At 50.1% G+C, this 23,525-nt stretch overlaps 1 protein-coding gene across 2 annotated transcripts in view; it reads left to right on the top strand.

Annotated features, from left to right (window-relative positions):
- Positions 1-23,525, top strand: part of AK8 (adenylate kinase 8) — a 126,575-nt gene that overhangs the window by 100,549 nt on the left and 2,501 nt on the right. The gene's annotated exons all lie outside the window — the stretch shown is intronic.

Below are 23,525 nucleotides of genomic sequence, written 5' to 3'. Positions count from 1 at the left end.
AAAAGGCGGAGGGGCTCCTGACACCCCCCACGTCCACTCAGGTAGGCCCGGGAGCTTGGGGCTATTCCCTCACTTGCGTGCTCAGCCACCTTCTAGGAAAACGTAATCGTCCGGAGTGATGGGTGACGCAGCGACAGTGTTACAGGCTGGGGTCACCTTGGGCTCCCCCCGCCCAACAGTAAGCTGCTTTACTCCATCATCACCCCGTTCGCCTCTGCAGTCCTGCTCAAAGATAATGCAACGCAAGTAGCCATTTCTGTCCTGAACCAGGATGCACCTGTGTGCGTGCCTGTGGCCGAGGCACTTCAGAAACATCAGAGAGCAATCTGCTCGGCGTCTCCCCTCCCCTGACCTCGCACGTCCCCGTCTTCTGGGAGCCGTTGCGCAGAGATTCTGGGCATCGGCATCCTCGTCTCTTCCTTCCCCGGAGTCTGTGCCGCGCTGAGTGGATTCTCAAGGCCGGCCTGCAGCTGGTCCTCGAGGGAGACGCCCCGTGGAGTGACAGCGAAGGGCCGGCCCCTGCTGAGCTGTACTGAGGCCAGTTACTGCTCCTCCAGGCCCCTTTTCTGCATCGAAGAATGGAGGTGATAGTAGCTCTTAATTCAGAGCTGGCAGGACATCTTTGTGCTTGCCACCTGCCGACCCACTGTCGCCGTAGTGCCACCCCAGGAGGCTGTAGGGATGGGCCGTGAGAGCATTTATCTCCTGTGGTCGCCAGGGCCCCGCCACGTGAAGGTGCCTGTTCCATCCCCGCAGGCGGGGGGAGGGGGGCCACCTCAGGGGGATGACCTCCAGTCCTCCGCAAGCAATCTAGTATGTCCTGGAGCTGGAGCGGGCCCTTCCCTACCAGGGATAGGGAAGGCCTCTCACCTGGGGGAGAGTCCAGGACGGCTTCGGCCCCCTCCCCCCATGAGCTCCCACCCATCGTCTAAGCAGCATGGGACTCTGCAGACGCGTCCCATGCATCGCCTCTAACCAGGCCACTGCCCTAAGCCCTTCCCCGATAGATATTCCAGGGCCCCGCCCTTGGGGCCAGGCCTACCCCCTCCGGTGGGCGTCTTGGCAATGGAGGGGCAAGATGAAGAGGCCCAGGATGTGAACGCTCGTTGAAGGGTGACTTTGGTGGTGACCTTGCCTCTCTGAACGTTTGACTCGTCGCCAGGGAAAGAGGCCAAGGGTAAGACTGGCTCCTCTCTCGTGGGAATGCCGTGTGATTCCCTGGGCAGAGCGCTCGACTCAGAGCCCAGTTGGGTAGCAGCCGTTCCTACTAATAAGGAAAGCACTCCCGCGTCCATCTGTCCGCTCCATGTGTGTTTATTACGGGCTGATCTTTGCCAGGCCCTGTCCCAGACCCTGGGGCTACAGCAGTGAACAAAACATTCCCACGGGCAGAGACACACACCACACAAACAAGCAAAGGGGAAGCGTGTGCCAGGACAGAGTGCCCCGGGGGGAGGTGAACTGCCGAGTGTGGTGGAGAAGGGCGAAGTGGCAGGTTCTAAGGGGAAGGCGCCTCCGAGAAGGGGTTGTTTAAGCCAAGACTTGAATGAAAAGGAGCCAGCGGTGGGGAGAGGGAAGGAAGAGCCATACAGGCAGGTTCCGGGGCAGCTCATCTCGGGGCGGGGGTAGGGGGTAGCGGGGAGGCTGCAAAGCCTAAGGGTGAGCCTGAGACCCAGCCCTTCATAGGCCAGGGCAAGGCCAGGGGAGGCCCCTGGGAGCTATGGGTCACCTGGGGGTATTGTCTGTATATTTCAAACATTTTATTACACAGGGGATCCATTTGTTTGTAGAACAGCTAGAAAATGTAGCTAAGTAAGAATATTTCCAACACCCAGAGACAATCATTGTTACCATTTTGATATAGTATGCATATTCTGACATTTTCAGGGATATGCTACAAAAACAGGGTTTTAACTACATACATTGTATCCCATCCTTTTCTTGCACTTAATGTGTTGTGAATCCCTGTTCACAAACACTCTCCCGGCCCCTGTGTGTGGCCGCACAGCTCTCCTTTGAGAGCGGCTGTGCCCCAACACGGACACGGGATTATTGCAGGGAGATGCCCTTGGGGTAGATTACTCCAGAGCCCTAGGCTTCTGGGCTCGAATAATAGGTATAATTCCTAGGCAACTATCGAAACCCAGAAGTTTTAAGTTGCAGACCTGTGTCCGCAGCCAAGGATGTGGAAAAGCTTTAACTGGAGACTCAGGTTTCACCTCATAGGTAGGTTCACTTAAGAAGTTTAACCCAGGAGTGTAACCAGATAAACAGTTTAACCCTGGGTTTCTCCTCAGTAGGCGATCAGGGGCGTCTTCTCCTGGCACTGCCACTGCCAAACCTCGGGGCTGTGCTTTGAGCGAGGCCTCCCAGGACAGGCGTCCTTCATCCCCCAAATCGAAGTTTCCTCCGGTTTTGATCAATGAAGTTCAGGGTTCAGCTTCTACCCAACTTCCATTAGTCACTGTCTCTGGATGCACCCTGAAGTTGGGTGCAGATTCAGGAGGGGACGGGGCCCAAGGGAGCCCCGGAGGCTGCCCACGGGGGAAGGTCTGAGTTGTGCTGGGATTCTCCAGGTGGAGTCTATTTGGCTTTGTGGAATCTGAGCCTGTGTCTTTCTAGCCCACAAGTATGAGCTTCCTATCATATTTTAGACATTTGAGAAGAAAGAGAAAGTACCTTTCCTGGAATGGAAGCTCAGAGGGGATCTCCTAGAGTTGGAACATTCTGGGAAGTCCTTTTTTTTTTTTTTTTTTTTTTTCTTTCTTTTTTTTTTTTTTGCTGTACGCGGGCCTCTCACTGTTGTGGCCTCTCCCATTGCGGAGCACAGGCTCTGGACGTGCAGGCTCAGCAGCCATGGCTCACGGGCCCAGCCGCTCCACAGCATGTGGGATCTTCCCGGAACGGGGCACGAACCCGTGTCCCCTGCATTGGCAGGCGGACTCTCAACCACTGCGCCACCAGGGAAGCCCTGGGAAGTCCTTTGAATTGTGTCGGGAATGCCATGGAGGTGTGTCTCCCGTAGGGTCTCTGCAGCCTCTGCTTTGGAAAAATGCGTGGACGAAGTGAAGCTGGTGGAGGCCCGACAGAGGAGAGGCTAGTTCAGGGGGACACGGGGGGTGGGTGAGGCCTGGCCCACCCCCAGAGGCTTGTGCACGGCGGAAACTCAGTAAAGGTGAGCTGAGTGTGAATCCAGCATGCAGAGGAAGGTAGGGGAAGTAGATGGTGGAGGAGATAAGAGGAGACACATGCAGGCGCCGAGCCCTATCCACCCTGCGTGGTGGCCTTTGTAGCCATGTCCCCATGGCTTGTGGCTGTGGCCACCCTCCCCCTGATTCTTCCAGCCGCCCTCAGCTCCAGCCCACCCTTCAAAGGACGAGATTCTATTTTTGTTTTTTAATAAATTTATTTATTTATTTATTTTTGGCTGCCTTGGGCCTTCGTTGCTGTGCACGGACTTTCTCTAGTTGCGGCGAGCGGGGGCTACTCTTTGTTGCGGTGCAAAGGCTTCTCATCACGGTGGCTTCTCTTATTGCAGAGCACAGGCTCTAGGCTCACAGGCTTCAGTAGTTGTGGCTCACAGTCTCAGTAGTTGTGGCGCACGGGCTTAGTTGCTCAGCGGCATGTGGGATCTTTCCGGACCAGGGCTCGAACCCGTGTCCCCTGCATTGGCAGGTGGATTCTTAACCACTGCGCTACCAGGGAAGTCCCAGGGCGAGATTCTTGAGGACAACATAGTTGAGTCAACAAATGTTTATTGAGCACCTACTGTGTGCTGCGTACAGTTCTAGGAGCTGACAGTAGGGCAGAGAACAACCCAGACACATCTGTGCCTACAGAGAGTAAACACAAACAGATGCATCTGTGATGTCTCCCAGGGAGGGGGGCTTTAAGGGGAACAAAGCAGGAGGCGTGAGACGTCGGGACCCTGCTCACCACTGGGGCCGGGGGGGAGACGTCTCAGCGGAGCTCTGGATCAATGAAAGGGGTGGCCCCGTGGCCACTGGGAGTCCGAGGGCCAGGGGCCACCTGTGCGGAGGGTGTGCTCCTGGCAGCAAGGAGGCCGTGTGGCCGGGGAGTCAGGAGCCGGGGCAGTGGAGGGGCTGGGGGTCTGTGAGCAGCCAACACCCAGGAGATGAGCTGAGCATGTGCACACATTCAGTTCGTTCCTCCTGAAACAAATCATCTAAAGGAAACTGAGAGCCTAGACACGGAGCTGGTACCGCTATGGGCTCTTGAGTCAGATGGACCTGGTCAGAGCCTGGCTCTGCCCTTGACTGGCTTCATGGCCTTGGCAAGTTCCCTTCTGTGGAGCCTCCATTTTCTCATCTGTAAAATGGGGCTGGTTTCAGAACGAATTCGACCTCAAAAGCACGATGCTGAGTGACAGGAGCCAGTCACAGAAGGTCACGTCCTATGTGAGATCACTTATACCAAATGTCCAGAACAGGTAAACCCACAGAGACAGAAAGCAGAATACAGGTCTCCTTTGAATACAGGTAGTGAAAATGCTCTGGAGGGTGATGGAGCGTGTTGCCTCATCTGTGAAATGGGGGGGTGGTGTCCGCACATCCTCGGCATGATGCCAGGCACGGGACATCTGAGGAGCCAGAGCTGGTTACGAGGTGCTCTGCTCAAGAGCATCCGGAGGGGCACTGTGGCCCAATGGTTACAGCTCAGCCTGGGGTGTCCGACTAAGCTGAACTCAAAAAGTCTGCTGTTGGGACTTCCCTGGTGGCGCAGTGGTTAAGAATCCGCCTGCCAGTGCAGGGGATGCGGGTTCGAGCCCTGGTCCGGGAAGATCCCACACGCCGCGGAGCAACTAGGCCCGTGCGCCACAACTACTGAGCCTGCGCTCTAGAGCCCGTGAGCCACAACTACTGAGCCCGCGTGCCACAACTACTGAGCCCGTGCACCTGGAGCCCGTGCTCTGCAGCAAGAGAAGCCACTGCAGTGAGAAGCCCGCACATGACAACGAAGAGTAGCCCCTGCTCGCTGCAACTAGAGAAAGCTCACGTGCGGCAGCAAAGACCCAACACAGCCAAAAATAAATAAATAAAATAAATAAATTTATTTTAAAAAAAAAAGTCTGCTGTTAATGAGGATGTGACCTTGGGAGTTTCACTCACTGCTTGGAGCCCCAGTTCCCACACCCATCAAATGGGGCATAATAGCTGTACCTCCCTGGTACAGGGAGAGATTCCATGACATAACATTATACAGTCAGTCCCCTACATACGAACCTTCAAGTTGCGAACTTTCAAAGATGCGAACGTCAGGCGTGAGTGACATTGCAGCTTGCCCTTCGTCTCCTTTTGCTGACGATCCTTCAGCTCTGCCATCTCCCACCTCTTCTCCCTCCTCTGGTCAGTAGGGACCCCCTCCTCTTTGCCTGTTCACTCGGTGCCACTCCTGTATCCCAGCTGTTGTACTGTAGTGCTGTACTTTTCAAGGGACTGTACGATTAAAAATGTCTTTATTTTTTGTGTTTCCCTTTTATGTATTATTTGTGTGACCAGTATTATAAACCTGTTACAGTACAGTACTATCTAGCCGATTGTGTTAGTTAGTTGGGTGCCTAGGCTAACTTTGTTGGACTTACAAACAAATTGGACATAACGAACCCGCTCTCGGAACGGAACTGGTTCATGTGTAGGGGACTTGCTGGATCTGTAGCATGCTTAGCCCGTAACAAACACTGTCAATATTCGCTGATTAACAACAGCCATTTCATTGGAAAATTATTCACTTAAGACATTAGGGTGTGCTTCGCCCGCCTTGCCTGAACCATATTTGCCAAATACCTTGTGCATCTCATCTCTGTGTTGGTTGCCAACTGGTCTTTTCATACTACGTATTTTAGTCTTTTAATAGCAGGACCAAACCCAAGTGCCAAGAGCAGGAAATCTTTGTTCGTGTGTATACGAGAACACCTTGGAAGCTCTGTGAGGACAGGACCGTGTCTGGCTCGTTCACCGCTAGGTCCGTGGTACCTGGGACAGTGGGTGACTAGCACACAGGAGGGACTGGGTCAATATTTGTTTAACGAATGAACATAAGTTGATTCTCCTAAAGCAGAGGCATTGGTTTGCACTGAGCTATTTTCTCACCTGGCCCCTCTTACACCTGGGCACGTGGGAGATTAGGTGAGCAGTGTGGTCTACACACAGATTCATCTCACTGTGGCTCCCGGTGGCCACCATCTGTGGTGTCCTGTCTCCAGTCTGCCCGCTCTTGTGAAATGAAGTGCTGACTCCATGATGATGTCGGGGTGTCAGGCTGGTGCCTGGACCCATTAAACTATAACTCTGTACATTGTGTACACAAGAAAACCTGGTCCACTCATATGCGTTCACACCATCATGCTGGTCCTTAGCTTAAAATCGATAATTTCCCTTTTTAAAAATTAGCTTTTTCTTGTTATTGTATAATTAGCGTTTTTCCTAATTGTAGAAATAATACATTCTCATTGTAAAAAAAAAAAGCAGATATATATAAAGCAAAAAGTCCCCTTTTGCCCCACTCCCTCCCCCCAAAATAAACATTATGGCTAGCTTGGTGTACATCCTTCTAGATTTACTTCTCTTGTTAAACAGGCTCATATAATATATGTTATTATATAACTTTTTGTTTTAAATTTAAGAGTGTGTCTTGGCCTCTTCACCAATGTCAACACAAGTATTTGCTTGGAAGAAATTCCTGAACCAAGATGGTCGGTTGCCCTGAGCCCCAGCTTCCCTGTTTGTGCGCTGAGAATGCTACTGTTTACCTCGCAAGATGATATAAGGTCACGTTTGTAAAATATGTAGGGCAGTTGGTTGCCCATGGTAAGCACTTGATGAATGATACTTTGGTTTTCTTTTAAACCAGAATGCATTAAATCCACCTGGACTACCCATTGCTCTTTAAGTGTAGGTTGCAAGGAGATAATTTAGGCCGAGTTAACTTACTTTCCGTTAGCTTGCCATTGGCCCTTCCTCCATCCTTGAAGTGGCAACCGTTTGGGTGCTCTTCTTACCTGTGGTCCCTCGCTTCCTGCAGCCCTTCCACCTGGATCTAGTCAGAGAGACACCCCGTGCTTGTAAGAGGAGGGTCTGCTGGCTCCTTGGGCCTTCTGATAGACCAGCAGTCACTTCACTGGACAGCAGAGCATTCATGAGCAACTGGGGGGTGGAGGCCGACCCTGACCACGATGTGCATTGCGGAGGAGAAAAGTGGTGAGATTGGCCTCCCTACTTGCATAAGTTAGAATCTCTAATATCACACGATAATAATATTGGCTGAAATAACGTGGGCTGTTATTACTTGCCGGACCCAACCCTAAGCGTGTGGCCGAGTCTCTTCAACCCCATTCCCGTCATGGAGCCAGAGAGCCTGAGGCTTGCCCAGGCTTGCCACAAAGCTCTTGAGTGCGGATGTGGAGAAAGCATGTGAGCATTGATCTGAGAGTGTAGCTCTGGCCGCTGGCCAGTCTCTCCTCCCAGCTCTGGGTGCCAAAAGTGGAAGCAAAAGAAATTCTTTCTCAGGCATCCACCGGGGGATTGAAGATATGAACCCCGGGGTTTTTAAATCATTTATTTTAGGGGTGTGTGTGTCATGTGCGCACGTGTGTTTAGCGCCCGTGAAACCCAGACTTAGAAGCCAGGGGAGAGAGCGGAGCCATTTCAGAGGCCGGCCAGTTGGCCAGGCTACTGAGAGCAGCAGACCCTTGAGGCAGAGCTCTGATGGTCTGGGGTGCATTGGGGGGCGCTCGCCCAGGCCTCGGAGTGAACCAGGATGGTGGGCATGAAGGTGGCGTCTCTCAGAACCAGGCACCCGCTGGGCCGCGTTCTCGCTGCCCTTCAGGCCCAGAACCGTGGACTTGAGTTCTCTCTTCCGGAGCATCAGGAAAGTCTTCCTCTTCTCTGCGATTTCCTTCCAAGCACACGGCAGTGTGCTGATGGCACAGCTTCTCGATGGGTCCAAGTTTGCCCCTAACTGCGAATAATGAAACCCTGGGCAGCTACCTTGTGCCGACGGACAGAGTCGGGCCCGGAGGAAACCCTTAGCTCTGGATGCGTCCCTGGTGAACTGCCCTGGGGGACACTGGGCCCTCTGGGTGACCCAAGGGACCCCTGAACTCTAGATGGGGGCGTGCTGGGAACACTGCAGCGGCTGTGGACTTCCCCTCCCCCCTCCCCCACAGAAAAGGGGGTCAGGGCCCTGGTGTGGCCACTGTCCTGAAGCCAGCATCGGAATTGTCAGTAAAACCAAAGGCGAACCTACGCTGAGCCCTTTTAATCACCTAATGGCAGGAGACACCCGATGCCCCAGCTCGGGTTTCCAGCCTCGGCCGCAGCCCGGCCGCTGTAACTACAGCCAAGTTTGGCCGGGCTTCTCCATATTACAGCCGCGACACGAACGCACACAATTGAAGTATTTGAGAACGATGAAATATGCATGGCTATCAGTGACAGCCCCATAAAGCGCGGCAATTAGCCGCGTAATCCGAGAGAGAGGGAGCCGGCCCTCGCAGCCCGTGGCTCCCCATTAGTTAAATGCATTTTGTACGTCCTCATCCCATCAAATCAACTAACACTTCCTTTAATTGGTTCATGAATTATACAGCCGCCCCGCATTATAATTTAATCGCCTGTAAACATTCATAGGGCCCCGCTGTAAAGCGGGTCGCGCTCATTAATTCGTTAATTTCAGCAGATGGAAGGGGAGCTCGGAGGCGCGGTGGCAGAACAGAGCGCCTTGGGCAATGGAAGAAGGAAAAAAAGGTGGGGGGCCGTTTAGGTTTTTTAAGGGCTGTCAGAAACTCAATCTGTGAGCTGTCAGCAGCCCGGACCCGTCCCCACCCCCTCCACTCCACTGGCTGCTTCGGGAAGTGACTGGCGGATTCATCCGAAGGCTTGTCAACCGTCTTTAAACATCAAGCCAGCGGGTAAACCGAGCCCAATGTAAATTAATTCTTGTCTTACGGCCCCCCCTTTCTCTGTCCCCATGAATATTTCATGGCGGGCAGCATAAATATTAATTCTAATAGCTCTGCACAGTGGTTATTATTTCTGTTTTATGACAAATATTCATAAAATATTCAGGACCCTTTTTTAGAACATTTACACACTTGATTGTGAATTTCCCCAGTTTCCTGGGGACACTGTAAACATATTGGGGTTCTCTTGATGGACTTTTCCCCCTTAATTAATACCACTGGTTATTAATATTTAATCAGATTTAGGTTTTTCGAGAAGTAAAACCTACTAGGTGGGAGGGACGAAGGGCATTTTCCCCCTTCAGTCTGTGAAATGGGAGAGTCTGTTTCTCTTTGACACCTGGGTGATCTGACAAAGGATGACCTCCCTGCCTTTTTATCTTGAAAACAGTATCTTTTCTGCATGTGTCTGTTCTCCTCTTACTTTTTAACCGAAGCTCTGGCAGCAGCCCAACTTGCTGTAATGAAATTCTTTGGAAGATGTCACTGCAATATTTATGCAAGGTTTTAACATAATTTTGGAGTAATTAAAGTGTGGGTTTAACAAACACAGTGGTGGAATCCTTAGGCAAGACAGCTGCGACTGGGGATGAAGGATCTTTTGGAATCCACATTATTTATCTTTAACCCTGAGAGGCAGCTGTGCTCGGCGTCCCCAGGGAGACAAACTGAGGAGGGCGTCCCAGCGGCTGGGGAGCCGTAGGTCAGGTGATGGAGGACACAGATGAGGTGGTGACTTTGGCCCGAAGGAGTCTGAGGTGGGGTTCAGTGACCCTTGAGGTTGGGGTGAATGGACAGTGTGGACCTCACCCCACTTGCTCCCCTCCTAAATTGCTTCAGGGTCGGTCCCTTTCCCACTTTCTGATTCTCACCAGAGACTTCGGGGATGTTCCAACAGCTGCAGGGAACAAGTGATGTTATTTTACACGTAGGAAAGTAGTGAAAGAGCGACCTAAAGGCAGCTGGACCTGGAGCCCAGCCTGGAGGCACCACTTAACCTCTTGGGAGCTTGAGTTTTTTCACCCTTGAGATGGGCAGGATCACAGGACCTTACTTGGATTAAATGGCACAACACACATGTGTAATATGCTTATTAGTGCAGGTGCCTGGTACGTAGTAAGTATAGAAAGGTTTGCAATGACGGTGATGATGGTGATGGAGGAGATTAATGAGCGGCAAAGGGTTAAAAATTGAAGCCAAGAAGTAAAATGCTTTTCGCTAGAGAGGTTCATGGAGGAAATCTCCAGCTGTGGAAAGGGTTAAAGCAAAAGCTTCTCTGCAGCACCTTATTAAAAAAAATAGAGAGTGGAAAAGTCAAGAGTGGAGATTCGGATGGTGGCCGGGACATGCTTATGTAACTCTTCACCAGGACAGGTCTTCATGTGCCATCTGTCACTGAGGGAGACTGGCTCTGGGAAAGGAAACCTCGAAATTAATTCCCCTCCCCCTCCCTGGCTTCCCTTTTCCGGGGAACGGCAACGAGGTGAGTGCACTTGTTTCCCAGGCGGTCCAAGGGTCCAGGTTTTTGCTCACCCTACTCTCTGGTCCCTGAAGCGAATTCCTGCTCCTGGAGCAGTGCCTGGGATGTGCGCCCGGTAGCAGGGTGGCTGAGAGGAAAGCACATGGTGGAGGCCCCCTTGGCAGAGCATCTGCCCACCTCCTGCCCCCAGCCCTTCCAGTTGATCTGCTTAAAGTAGAGGAAGGTGGCTCTGACTCCAGAGAGCTAAAGCTGAGCCACACATTTGGGATTTGAGGTTTGGGGTTTGCGCTGAGCAGTGGACGCCAAGACCTCCCTCCCTCTCCCCTTCCTCCCTCCCTCCTCCCTCCCCCCCCTCCCCTTCCTTCTTGCCTCCCTGCCTCCCTCCCTCCCTCTTTCCTTCCTCCATCTTTCAGCAGATTCATGATGGTGTGCTGTGCTCAGTTGCACGGACACTGGAGCTGGCTGCCTGCGTTTGCATCCTGGCTCCACCACTGTGTTAGGCAAAGTTCTCCAGAGAAATAGAACCAATGGATGTGTATTATATAGAGAGAAAGATTCATCGTAAGGAATTGGCTCATGTGGTTATGGAGACTGACAAGCTGCAAGATCTGTGGGGTGAGTCCGAAAGCAGGAGCCCCAGGAAGGGCCACAAGGCAGGAAGGCTGAAGTGGGGTCCAGTGAGCCTTGAGGATGGGGTACATGAGCTTGTCGATCCCACCTCCACCCCACTAGATCTGAAGGTAGGAGAAAGCCAATGTCCCAATTCAAAAGCAAGCAGACAGGAGGAATTCTCTCTTACTCGGGAAAGGGTCAGCCTTTTTGTTCTATTTAGACCTTCAACTGATTGGGTGAGGCCCACCCACATTAGGGAGGGCAATCTGCTTCATTCATTCCACTAATTACTTTTGTTAATTTATTTGATTGAAGTATAGTTGATTTAAAATATTGTATTAATTTCTTCTGTATTCCACTAATTTAAATGTTAATCTCATCCAAAAATACTCTCACAGGTACACCCAGAATAATGTTTGTCCAAATATCTGGGTACCCTATGGCCTATTCAAGTTGACATACAAAATTAACCATCATGGCCACTTTCTAGCCAGGGCACTATGGCAGGTTGAATCTCTCTGTCCCTCAGTTTTCTCACATGCTATAATAGACATAATAATAATCCCCTTGTAAGGTCACAATGAGGAGTTATGACCTAAGGTAGGTCAAGTCTTAGAAGACTGCCTGCCATGTAGGCCCCATAGATATTCTGTCCTATCATCACACACTAAGCAATTTGTATGGATTTTCATATTTAATCCTTAAAATAACTTTGCAAGGTACTTTTTTTTTTAATCCTCACATATGGAGACTTGGAGGGTAAAAATGGCTGGTCCCACAGTGGGTCAGAAGGTGGCGCTGGAATTTGAACCCAGGTCTTTCTGACCTCAGAACCCATGTCCAAGCCAGTCCCCTCTTCTCCACTGCCACACGAATGCACTGGTCCCTGCCTCACAGCTGAGGGAGGTGGAGGATGGGCATGCAAACAGGAAGCTGTGTTCACATAAATGGGACCGAATACTTTAAGGCTCCTGGTGCCTTTCAGGGCACATGTCACACTTTGGGTTCTCCTGGAAGCAGAGGCTGAGACAGTCATGGGGTGGAAAAGGCTTTGTGAGCAGGTAAGAGCTGAGCCAGGAAAAGGGATGAAGCAGGATGGGGCAGGGGGGGCCATGGGATCAGGAGGCAGGCTGACCCAGACTCCACCAGCCCAGCAGGGACCTCCTGAGGGAGGGCTGTGTGGGGCAGAAGTGGCCAGGCCCCGGTACCTGTCCGTGCTCATTCACTGGCCAAGGGCCACCCCAGAAGAATGTGCCCTTGCTCGAAAGCTTGGGTTAAAAGGTCTATCAGTCGGTGCATGAAAAAACAAAATCTGGTCTGTCCACACCCTGGGACACCATTTGGCCGTAAAAGGGAATGAAGTTCTGATACATGCTACAATGGGGATGACCCTTCAGAACATTAGGCTAAATGAAGGATGCCCGGCACGTAGGGCCACATGGATATTCTATGTTGTTATTCTGCAGTAAGCACTTTATATGCATTATCATGTTTAACTTTTCAAATGACCTTGTGAGGTCCTCTTTTTTTTTTTTTTTCTTAATTTTCCTAAACGGAGACTTGGAGGGCCATGCGTTGTATGATTCCATTTGTATGAAGTGTCCAGATGAGGCAAACCACAGAGACAGAAAGCAGACTAGCAGTTGCCAGCGGCTGGGAGCTGGGGGGTGGGGACAGCCTTCTCACGGGTACAGGGTTTCCTTTGGGGGTGATGAGAATCTCCCAAACTTATATCGCGTTGACGGTTGCACACGCTGTAAATACGCTAGAAAGAACTGCATTGTATACTTTTAGGGGGGTGAATTATATCTCAGTAGCTATGTTTAAAAACAGAAAAAAAGAACATAGGGTTCAAGTCCCTGGAAGATATTTACAGCTGGAGGCTGTCAGCTGACCCTGCCCCTTACAGCTGAGACACAAAGTTTTTCTTGAAGCGGCGGATCCGACGGAGCGTCCACGTGTCGGCCAGACCACGGCCGCACTGACAGAATGTTCACCAGCCCAGTCGTCCTTTCGGGACTGAACTGGTGTCCACACCGGCGTGCTTCACGGTTGACCAGCGTTGATCTGTGTTCCCACTGTCAGGAGGGACCCCAAGGCAGCCAGGTGCTGGTGTGGCTGCAGGTGCTCTGAGCGCAAGATAGAAGGCGCAGTGTGGCTTCTGGCCACTGCACAGGGAAGACAGGTTTCCAGGAACACACAGGAACTTCTCACACAGAAGAAGACCAGCTGGGTGGTGAGCCAGGCCCCCTCAAACACAGACACGGAGCTGAAGGACGACCGAGGGAAAGGCAGTGATGAGTGTAGGTGCCCAGTGGCCCCTGAGGGCCGTTTTGGCCCCGCCCAGGTGATTGCCCTGCCCTGATGGCTGACTTGCTGACCTTGTGTGGGCACGAGAGATGCGGGGAGAGGGCAGTGTTGCCAGAGTTTGGACACCGGGCCTGCCTGGACCCGGGGAAAGCCAGAATTTTTAGAGTCCTCCTGTGTCCAGTCTGAGAGCCACTGGTATAGCTGGCGCCCCGAGTTGGCAGAGACTGGCTAGTCCTGGAGTGTAGCTCTAGCTTGCTTTCCACTTGTCCACTGTCATTTTTTTTGCCTTAAGCTCATCTGCCTTTCTCTTTGGGAAAAGTTTGCAGAACTTTCTGACTTCCAATGATGTGCATTTCATGATCATCTAGGAAGTGTCTGGGTGGCCGTGTGCAGAGGAATTATTCTCTTTCTTCCCAGTGGTGATGGAGGCAGAAATGTTTCAAGGACTCTCAGATGGAGACGGATTATGCAGGAATTTGAACCTGGGGTCACTCTCCTTACACCGGACTGGGGCACTTTGCACAGTGCATGCTGAACCGCCAGGCGTGCTGGTTAATTTCCCAGTTAATGACAGTCGTGGAGACTGTTCTTCCTGCCCCTGGAGAGATTTTAGAGGTGGGCCGTGTAGATTTGCCACTATCAATTATGCACAGTTTTAAACAGGAAATGGCCAGTGGGAGCCTTGTTTTCTGAAGGAGTGGGGAGCCTGCGGGGAGGGGACCCTGCAGCGGCTACCTGAGGGCAGGAGGCATGCTGCGCAGGGGTTTAAAATGAGGTTGAGACGTTCGGCCTTTTGTTTTCAAACTGTACTCTTGTCAGAGTAAAAAGGATACATAGTAAAAAATTTAAAACTGTGGCCGGGGACTTTTCCGGTCTCCAGGGAAGCCTTGCGTCCAAACCCTGTCCAGCATCGCATTCTGTGACGGGAATCAGCCTGCACCTGTGGCTGGGTGGACCCGGGGGCCGATCCCAGAGAGCTGACGGGGCCGTCCCTGTGAGATGGAATAGGGCCTTGCACGGCATCACAGCTGGTTCCCTCACGTGCTAATCCACTCATTCGCTGCACGTTTATTCAGCCCTCCCCACATCCCCGCACGAAGGTTGCAGCACAGACAAGGCAGCCCAGCCCCTGTCCTCAGACAGCTCCTCCCACAGAGTACTCAGAGGTGTGGATCCTTCTGCAGCTGACCCAGTTCTTATTTTTTGTTTTTTTGATAGTCTGTGCATAATTCACTTGTTTCCTCTAACCACTCTCTCCCAAGTCCTACCATCCTCAGCTCCATTCATCTTTCATTCCCATTGGGGTCCTCTAACAGCTTGCCCATCCCTCACTGCCATCCCCACATGCAGCCACCTCTAGACACGATGCGGCCTCTCCCTGCCCTTGGACTAGGCGGAGGCCTTGTCCTGACGCGTCCATAACAATGGTTACTCCTGCTTTGTGCTATCCAATGGCCCCACTTGTTGCAGTCATATGAGGACTATTTTGCAATAGCTTTGATGTTGCCTCACCTCTCTGATGTGTCAGGGGCACACGTTTTAAAGGTGAGCAGACCATTCTACTGTACAGTGTCACCTTGCCTTCTTTCTTGGTGGCTCTCCTTTCTCTCTGTTTCCTTGCTTCAGTGGCAGTCATTGAAAGTTCTCCTTTGAGAGAAGACCCCTTGATTATATCAAAGCTTGAGAGCCACTGCTGCCTACGCTCCAGCCCCGAAAAAGGGCTCCGCGTTGGCAGAGGCTGAGTCTTGGTTTAAAGTGTGGATAATGTCGCTGCCTTCCTTCCGGGTTTTGAAGGAACTGGGGAAGGAGGAGTCGTTTGAGCCTTTTTCAGGAAACTGTTTTCCTGGACCAGACTTTCCCAATTTGAATATCAAATTTGGAAACACAAGGTACGAAGGGATCTATTTGTGCGTCCTCCTTTATGTCATTAGTTGTGCGTGTAATTCACATTTGTATGTAGTCTGGATGCAAATCCTTTATCAGACATTGATTTCATAGTTATTTTCTCCCAGTCTATGGCATCTCTTTCATTTTCTTAAGGTCTTCTGAAGAGCAGAAGTCTTCAATTTTTAGATTTCTAATGAAATCTAATTTATCAATTAAAAAATCTATGTGTCATGATTTTGGTGTCAAATGTAGGAATTCTTTAACCCAAAGTCACAGAGATTTTCTTCCAGAAGTTTAATTGTTTCAGGTTTATATTTAGGTTCGTGATCCAGTTTGATTTAAATTTTGTGTATGGTGTGAGGTATGGGTCAAGATTATTATTATTATTATCATTATTTGCATATGGACATCTAATTATTCCAGCAACACTGGGTGAAAAAACCATCTTTCTCCATTGAATTGTGTTGGTACCTTTGTTGAAAAGCGATTGGTCGTATTTGTATGAGTCAACTTCCAGACTCTTTAATCCATTGTGTCTAGCCTTTCACTAACACTCATGCTGTCTTGACTGCTGTGGCTTTGTAGTAAGTCTCGAAATCAATTTGTTCTGCTTTTTCAACGTGTTTTAGTGATTCTAATTCTTTTCCAGAAAAACGGTCCATATAAATTTGAGAATTAACTTGTGTGGAATCTTCAGAACACCTTCTTATAATTTTGATTAGAATTGCATTGAATCTGCAGATCTAGTAGGACTGACATTTTAACACTATTGAGGCTCTGAGTCCATGAACATGGTATAGCTCCCCATATGTATTTAAGTCTTTGGTTTCTTTCACCAGTGTTTTGTAATTTTCATCAGACAGATCTTATACATATTTTGTTAGCTTTATACCTAAGTATTTCATTTTTATATTATAGTAAATGGTACTTTAAAATTTCCGTTTCCAGTTGTTTATTGTTAGTGTCTTGAAAAGTTGGTTTGTATTTTGTAGTCTGTGAATTCACTAAACCTACTTATTAGCTATAGTGACCTTTTTGATGATTCTTTGGGGCTTTGAATTAGATGATTGTGTCATCTGCAAATAACACAATTTTATTTCTTCCCTTTCCATTTGTATGCTTGCTATGTCCTTTTCTTGATATATTGCACTATCCAGGACTTCCAGTAAGATGTTGAATAGGAGTTGTGAAAATGGACGTCCTTGCTGTGTTCCCAATCTTAAGGGGAAAGCATTCAGTCTTTTTTTTTAAATTATTTATTTATTAATTATTTTTCAATTTATTTATTTATTTATTTTGGCTGTGTTGGGTCTTCGTTTCTGTGCGTGGGTTTTCTCTAGTTGCAGCAAGTGGGGGCCACTCTTCATCGCGGTGCGCAGGCCTCTCACTGTCGCGGCCTCTCTTGTTGCGGAGCACGAGCTCCAGACGCGCAGGCTCAGTAGTTGTGGCTCATGGGCCTAGTTGCTCCGCGGCATGTGGGATCTTTCCAGACCAGGGCTCGAGCCCCTGTCGATCCCGTGGATTCTCAACCACTGCGCCACCAGGGAAGCCTAGCATTCAGTCTTGATGTTAGCTGTAGTTTTTTGGTAAATACCTTTTATTAGACTGAGGAGGAAGTTACCTTCTATTTCTAGTTTGCTTAGAATATTTATCAGGAATTGATATAAATTGTGTTAAATGCTTTCCTACATCTATTGAGATGATTATATAGTTTTCTTCTTTAGTCTAATAATATGGTTATATTGATTGATTTTCAAATATCGAACCAGATTTTCATTACTAGGCTAAACCCCATTTATTGTAATGTATTATTCTTTTTATGTATTGCTGGGTTCAATTTGCTAATATTTTGTTGAGTATTTTTGCATCTGTATTCATGAGGGATATTGGTCGATAGTTTTCTTGTAGTGTCTTTGTCTGGTTTTTGGTATCAGGGAAAGGCAGCCTAATTAATTAAGTTCTATTCTTTCCTTTTCTATTTTCTGAGTATGTATAGCATTGGCCTTATAATTAGTATAGAATTAGTACTATTATAGGTTCATATTTTTTGGTCCATCCATTTATTTGTATACATATGTATATTAAGAACCTCATTAAATTGTAAACTTATTCAAGGCTAGAAATCCACCCCTCCTCCTACCTTCATCATAATGTCTATTAACCACACCGTTGTGCTTATTTTTTATTGTGATAAAATATGCATAACATAAAATTTAATATTTTAACCTTTTGTTTTTGGCCATGCATACAGCATGTGAACTCTTAGTTCCCCGACCAGGGATCGAACCCATGCACCCCTGCAGTGGAAGCCTGGAGTCTTAACCACTGAACCATCAGGGGAGTCCCCTATTTTAACTATCTTTAAGTGTACAGTTCAGTGGTACTAAGTACATTCTCCTTGTGCAACCATCACCTCCATCCGTCTCCAGCACTTTTCCATCTTCCCAAACTGAAACTCCATCTCCACTAAACAACAACTCCAAATTTCCCCTTCCCCCCAGCCCCTGGCTCCCACCATTCTTTTTTTTTTTTTTTTTTTGGCCGAGCTGCTTGGCTTTGTGGGATCTTAGTTTCCTCACCAGGGATCGTACCTGGGTCCCCTGCAGTGAAAGCGCTGAGTCCTAACCACTGGACCATCAGGAAATTCCCCCACCATTCTGCTTTCTGTCTTTATGAATTTGACTAATCTAGATACCTCATATAAGTGCCATCATATAATACTTACCCTTTTGTGTCTGATTATTTCACTTAGTGTAATGTCTTCAAGGTTCATCCATGTTGTAGCAGGTGTCAGGATTTCATTCCTTTCTAAGGCTGAATGATATTCCATTGTGAGTGTATGTCACGTTTTGTTTATCCAGTCGTCCACTGATGGACGTTTGGGTTATTTCTGCCTTTTGGCTGTTGTGAATAATGCTGCCGTGAACTTGGGTGTGCAAATATCTATTCCAATTTCTGCTTTCCCTTATTTTGGGTATATATCAGAGGTGGAATAGCTGGATCACTTGTTGCACCATTTTACATTCCCACTAGCAATGCACAAGTGTTCCACTTTCTCCACAATCTCACCAGCCAACACTTGTCATTTGCTGTTTTTTAAAATACTTATTTATTTGGCTGCGCTGGGTCTTAGTTTGCGACATGCGGGAACTTCGTTGGCGCGTGCGGGATCTAGTTCCCTGACCAGGGATTGAGCCCAGGCCCCCTGCCTCGGGAGCACGGTATCTTAACCACTGGACCACCCGGGGAAGCCCCTTTGCTGTTTTTTTGATAATAACCATCCTGATGTGTGTGAAGTGGCATCTCACTGTAGTTACATCATGGTGCTTTGTATGGAGTTTTGCACAGAGTAGAGACTTACTGGTTGAGATCAAGAGGCTAATAAGGGCAGACCCCTGCCTCTGGACAGAACTGGACATCATATTTATTTAAAGCCAGTTATTGTATGTCATATCTCTCAATTTATCAAATCTATCCATGGGTCCAGAGAAAATTCTAGCCCTCTGTCCCCAGTGAGTTTAGCTCTGGAGCAGGGGGTAAGCTTCAAGGCCTTTGAGGAAGAGGCTTCCTTTGCTCCCCAGACACAGCCCCAGGCAGTATGATCAGAGGGGTCATAATGGGGGTGGGTCAGGAGATCCCCGCTGTCATTCACTGTCTGCCATCAGTGCCCTGGGTGACGGAGTGTGAGCCCTCTCCTCTCTGGGACTCAGTTTCCCCATCTTGTACACTGAGCGATTGAATCAGAGCAGTGGTTCTCAAAGTTGGCTGCATACAACAATCACTTGGGGAGCTTTTAAAAATCTCCACTCCCAGGCCTCCCCTTGGGCCAATTATAGCAGAATCCCTAGGTGTGGGGCCCAGGCCTCAGTATTCTCAAAGCTCCCCTTCCAGTTCCAAGGTTTGGCCAAGGTGAGACCTGGGGTAACAGCCGTGCTTCCCATACCTGCCTGAGCGTGAGGGTCACCTGAGCTGCTGACTTACAGCTCTCGCAGCTCCTCCCGTGGAGGTTTTGGCTTGGTAGCTCTGGGAAGGCTGCCTGGAATGCTTGGTTTTGTTTTTTAATAATTATTTTTTGAAGAATAGATGATTTACAACACTGTGTTAGTTTCAGGTCGGAATCTGTGTTTTAGACAAGCCCTCCAGATGATCCCCAACGTCAGGCAGATCTGGGAGACACGGGATCAGAGCGGCACGTCTCCAGCCTCGGTGTGCACACACCTCCCTCTAGGTCTTGTGAAAATGCAGACTCTGATTCAGTGGGTGGGTGGTGGGGCTGGTACTTTTGCTGCTGGTCCAGGGGCCCCACTTTGAGGGGCGAGGGATTAGAGGTACCTTCCACCTCCCTCCTGAGGCAGCCACCAGCCTGAAATTCTGCAAACCCCAAGGCAGGCGTAGCTCCCTGCCCTGGTGAACCCAAGCACATATGCCAGGGGTGTCTCTGCCCGGTTCGCCCTGCTTTGAATATTCTTTGCTTTCACATTCTGTCTTTCCTAGCTGTTATTGTAAATGATACCCAAAACCGGCAGGGGGGGCACGCACAGGGCAGCAGAGCTGAGTGGGCTCCCCACCCTCCCCGCCACCTGGCTGTGGCACCAGGTCGCCGTGAGCCTGGCTAAACAGAAGCTTCCAGCGTGGAAGCATGGCTCCTCCCCAGCGAGGCTTTTCCCAGCGACGTGTTTCAAGTACCAATTTGGTGTCCTTGCGCTTCTGATCTCACCAGCCTTTCACAAGCCATTCCCTTGAATGACGACAAGCGATCTTGATATGCTGGGTTAAAAATCTTTCAATGGGGGCTCCTTTGTTTATGAAGCAGCATCCATTATCACGGATTTCCAAACTGGCTCCCTTTCTACTGGCGTCGGCATCCGGAGCGGCACCGTCAGCCGCCAGCTGCGGTGACAGCCACGTTTTGGTGTTGCTGTTGGGCCTCTCAAGTTCTGGGGGTGCGGGGGGGGCAGGCATGTTTGGAGTGTAAGAGATGAAAGCACATTGAAACATCTGTGCTCCCGTGTTCAGACGCTCCTGATCTCGCATGTTTTATTTGGAGGCTGTTATTTTGAGGCACGTGGGGAATGGAGATCATTGTCGAGAATGAGTGCGGGGGAAGAGGTGGGTTTTCATGGCTCCCGCCCACACCCCAGGCTGTGCTCACTTCGTGGAGGGGAGGCTGCAGCTTTCCTCAGCTACCAGCGAGGGGCTTCTTGGCAACTGGGCAGAAGTGAACCTCAGCAAACGGTGTGGGCAAAAAGAGAGAACGAGAAGAAAGTCAGTGGGAGACGCTAGTCTTTTTTAAGATTTTTGGCTGCGTTGGGTCTTCGTTGCCGCGCAACGGCTTTCTCTAGTTGCGGCCAGCGGGGGCTTCTCACTGCAGTGGCCTCTCTTGTTGCGGAGCACGGGCTGTAGGCGCGCGGGCTTCAGTAGTTGTGGCTCGCAGGCTTAGTTGCTCCACGGCATGTGGGATCTTCCTGGCCCAGGGCTTGAACCCATGTCCCCTGCATTGGCAGGCGGATTCTTAACCACTGCGCCACCAGGGGAGCCCGGGAGATGCTGGTCTTGAAGGAGAGCATTTGACTCACATTTGACTCTTTTTTTTTTTTTAATTTACACATTTTCCAGAAGCAGGTGTGGAGAGACTAGATGTAGTAGATGGCCTTTGGATAACAATTGCAGGAAACCCAGCTCAAACTGGTTTATGCAAAAGAGATTTATGTATTCATGTCGGGGAAACATGGAGGGGCGTTTGGCTTCAGGTACAGCTTGATCCAGGGTGCCAAACAGTGTCTCTCACCATCTCTCTGCTCTCTCGGGGTGGGCTTTATTCTCAGGTGGGCTGTCTCTGGGTGCAGGCCCCAGGCAACCCCAGGCTCCCGTGCCGACAGCTTAGCAGCCCCAGAAAAAGTGAAGCTCCTTTCTCTCTGGCAAGCCTTGGGGCAGCCTCTCATTGGCCTGGCTTCCATCAGTCTGCACCCTGACCCAACTTCTGTGGCCAGGAGGAGCTGGCACTCAAATTGGCCACACCTGGGCCTCCCTCATGCCCAGCCCCACAGCCCGGGGATGAGATAACTCCAAACAAGTCATAGGGATAAGTGGGCATCGGGGTGGCTCCCCAGAGGGGCTCAGGAAAATCGCCAGGAAGCAGTGTGAAGACAGAGCGCGGCATCTGGGGCGGCCCAGCTCTGCCACCTCCTCACGTCAGCTGTGGCCACATCCTTCATTGCCCTGTGAAACTCAGACCGGTGACTCCTAACTCTTTTTAAGAACCAGGACCCTTTTGAGAATCTGTTGTGAAACATGGATCTATCCCTTCCCCCAAATCACACGTACTCCATAGTTTGTGTGTAATTTCCAGGGGTCACAGGACCTTCAAGAGTGCCTGGCCCAGGTGTTCTCCAAGGCAGCGGATTCCAGGCACTGGGTGTGGGGAGGGGGGAATACTGGGCGCCCTCCAATGTCTGCTGAATCAGCATTTCTGGGCCAGGGTGTTGGCATACAGCAGAGTCACAGTCTCCCAAGGGGATTCTGATGCCCCTGGTCCCCGGGAATTAGGGAAACGCTGATCCCTTCCAGCCCCGGAATTTAGCAGCATTCTCAACTCTACCAGTTGGTTGAGTTTTTTGGCTGGGATGGAGGAAAGTCAGTCAGGAGGCAGAGAGAGCATATAAATAGAGCACTAGAATGGTGTGCCACCTGTTCACTTATTCCTTCCTTTCCCGAGTGCTTCCCGGGTGTCGGGACACTGGCTGGGGGCAGGTCATGGCTCTGGCCCTAGGGGTGGCACCTGGGTCCAAGAGGCTGGTCCAGGGTCCATGGGGACCAATGTGCCACTGGACCCATTAAAGCTTGGCCTCTTGGCGGCCTGATCAACACACCTGGTGAATTCCTGGGATGCCGGTGAAGGCTTCTTGTTCACTAACTTAGGAGGAGACAGAGGATCCACCCTAAAAAGACTCCCACCCAGTTGTGAAGGCGGGAAATCGCTGAGTACGTTTTTCTTACACTTAGAGGTGCTTTTCGCCTGAATTTACTTACTCGGAAGTGACATGGACAAGGTGTTGGGTGCACAGTGAGGCTGTCACCGCTCCCGCTGTCACGGATGTCGTCCCCAGTGGAAGTTGCATCAGTCATGGGACGCTGATGTCCGAGATGACAGCTCTGTTAAATGTCCTGTCTCAGTCCCATACGATGGACTGGTAAACACAGGGCCTCACTGCAGAGCCTGGCACACAACAGGCACTCAATAAGCATAGGCATGAATTAATTAGAGTAATGAATAAACAGTAAGTGAGCCATAGAATATTCCAGAACTTATTTTTTTAAAAACAAACTGAGGGCTTCCCTGGTGGCGCAGTGGTTGAGAGTCCGCCTGCCGATGCAGGGGACACGGGTTCGTGCCCCGGTCCGGGAAGATCCCACATGCCGCAGAGCGGCTGGGCCCGTGAGCCATGGCCGCTGAGCCTGCGCGGCCAGACCCTGTACTCCGCAACGGGAGAGGCCACAACAGTGACAGGCCCGCGTACCAAAAACAAAAAAAACGAACTGAGATGGCTTGATGCCAGAAGACAGGCCCTGGATTAGATCTGTGGGGAAGAGCTAGAACACTTGGTCCTTCACCCAGACCCACTTCCCCCAGCCGGACCCCAGCCAGAGCGGTGGCACCTCCCACCGGTTCCATTTGCCTCCCGACTGACACGGGGCGGTAATGCTTTGCGGTAGGGCCTGTCCCACACAGAGTGAGAGGCTGAGCAGTACCCCTGGCGTCCACCCACTAGATGCCAGTAGCACTCCCCCCGCCCCCCGTTGTGACAGCCACAAACATGTTGCCAGATAGCTTCTCAGGGCAAAATCAGCCCTGATTGAGAACCTCTCCTCTCAGGTTTTATATAAAGAAAGGCTTCCCAAGGACAGATAACGTATTGTATCTCTTGTATGTGGAATCTAAAAAAAAATGGTACAAATGAACTTATTTACAAAACAGAAATAGAGTCACAGATGTAGGAAACAAACTTATGGTTACCAAGGGGGGAAGGAGAGGTGGGATGAATTGGGAGATTGGGATTGACATGTACACACTCCTCTATATAAAATAAATAACTAATAAGGACCTACTGCACAGCACAGGGAACCCTTCTCAATACTCTGTAATGACCTATGTGGGAAAAGAAGCTAAAAAAGAATTGATATATGTATAACTGATTGACTTTGCTGCATAGCAGAAAGTAACACAACACTGTAAATCAACTATACTCCAAAAAAATT

Source organism: Phocoena phocoena, chromosome 6, assembly GCF_963924675.1.
Source record: "Phocoena phocoena chromosome 6, mPhoPho1.1, whole genome shotgun sequence".
Lineage (NCBI taxonomy): Eukaryota > Metazoa > Chordata > Mammalia > Artiodactyla > Phocoenidae > Phocoena > Phocoena phocoena.
Note: the sequence above shows the minus strand (reverse complement) of the source record. Positions and strands in the feature narration are given on the sequence as shown.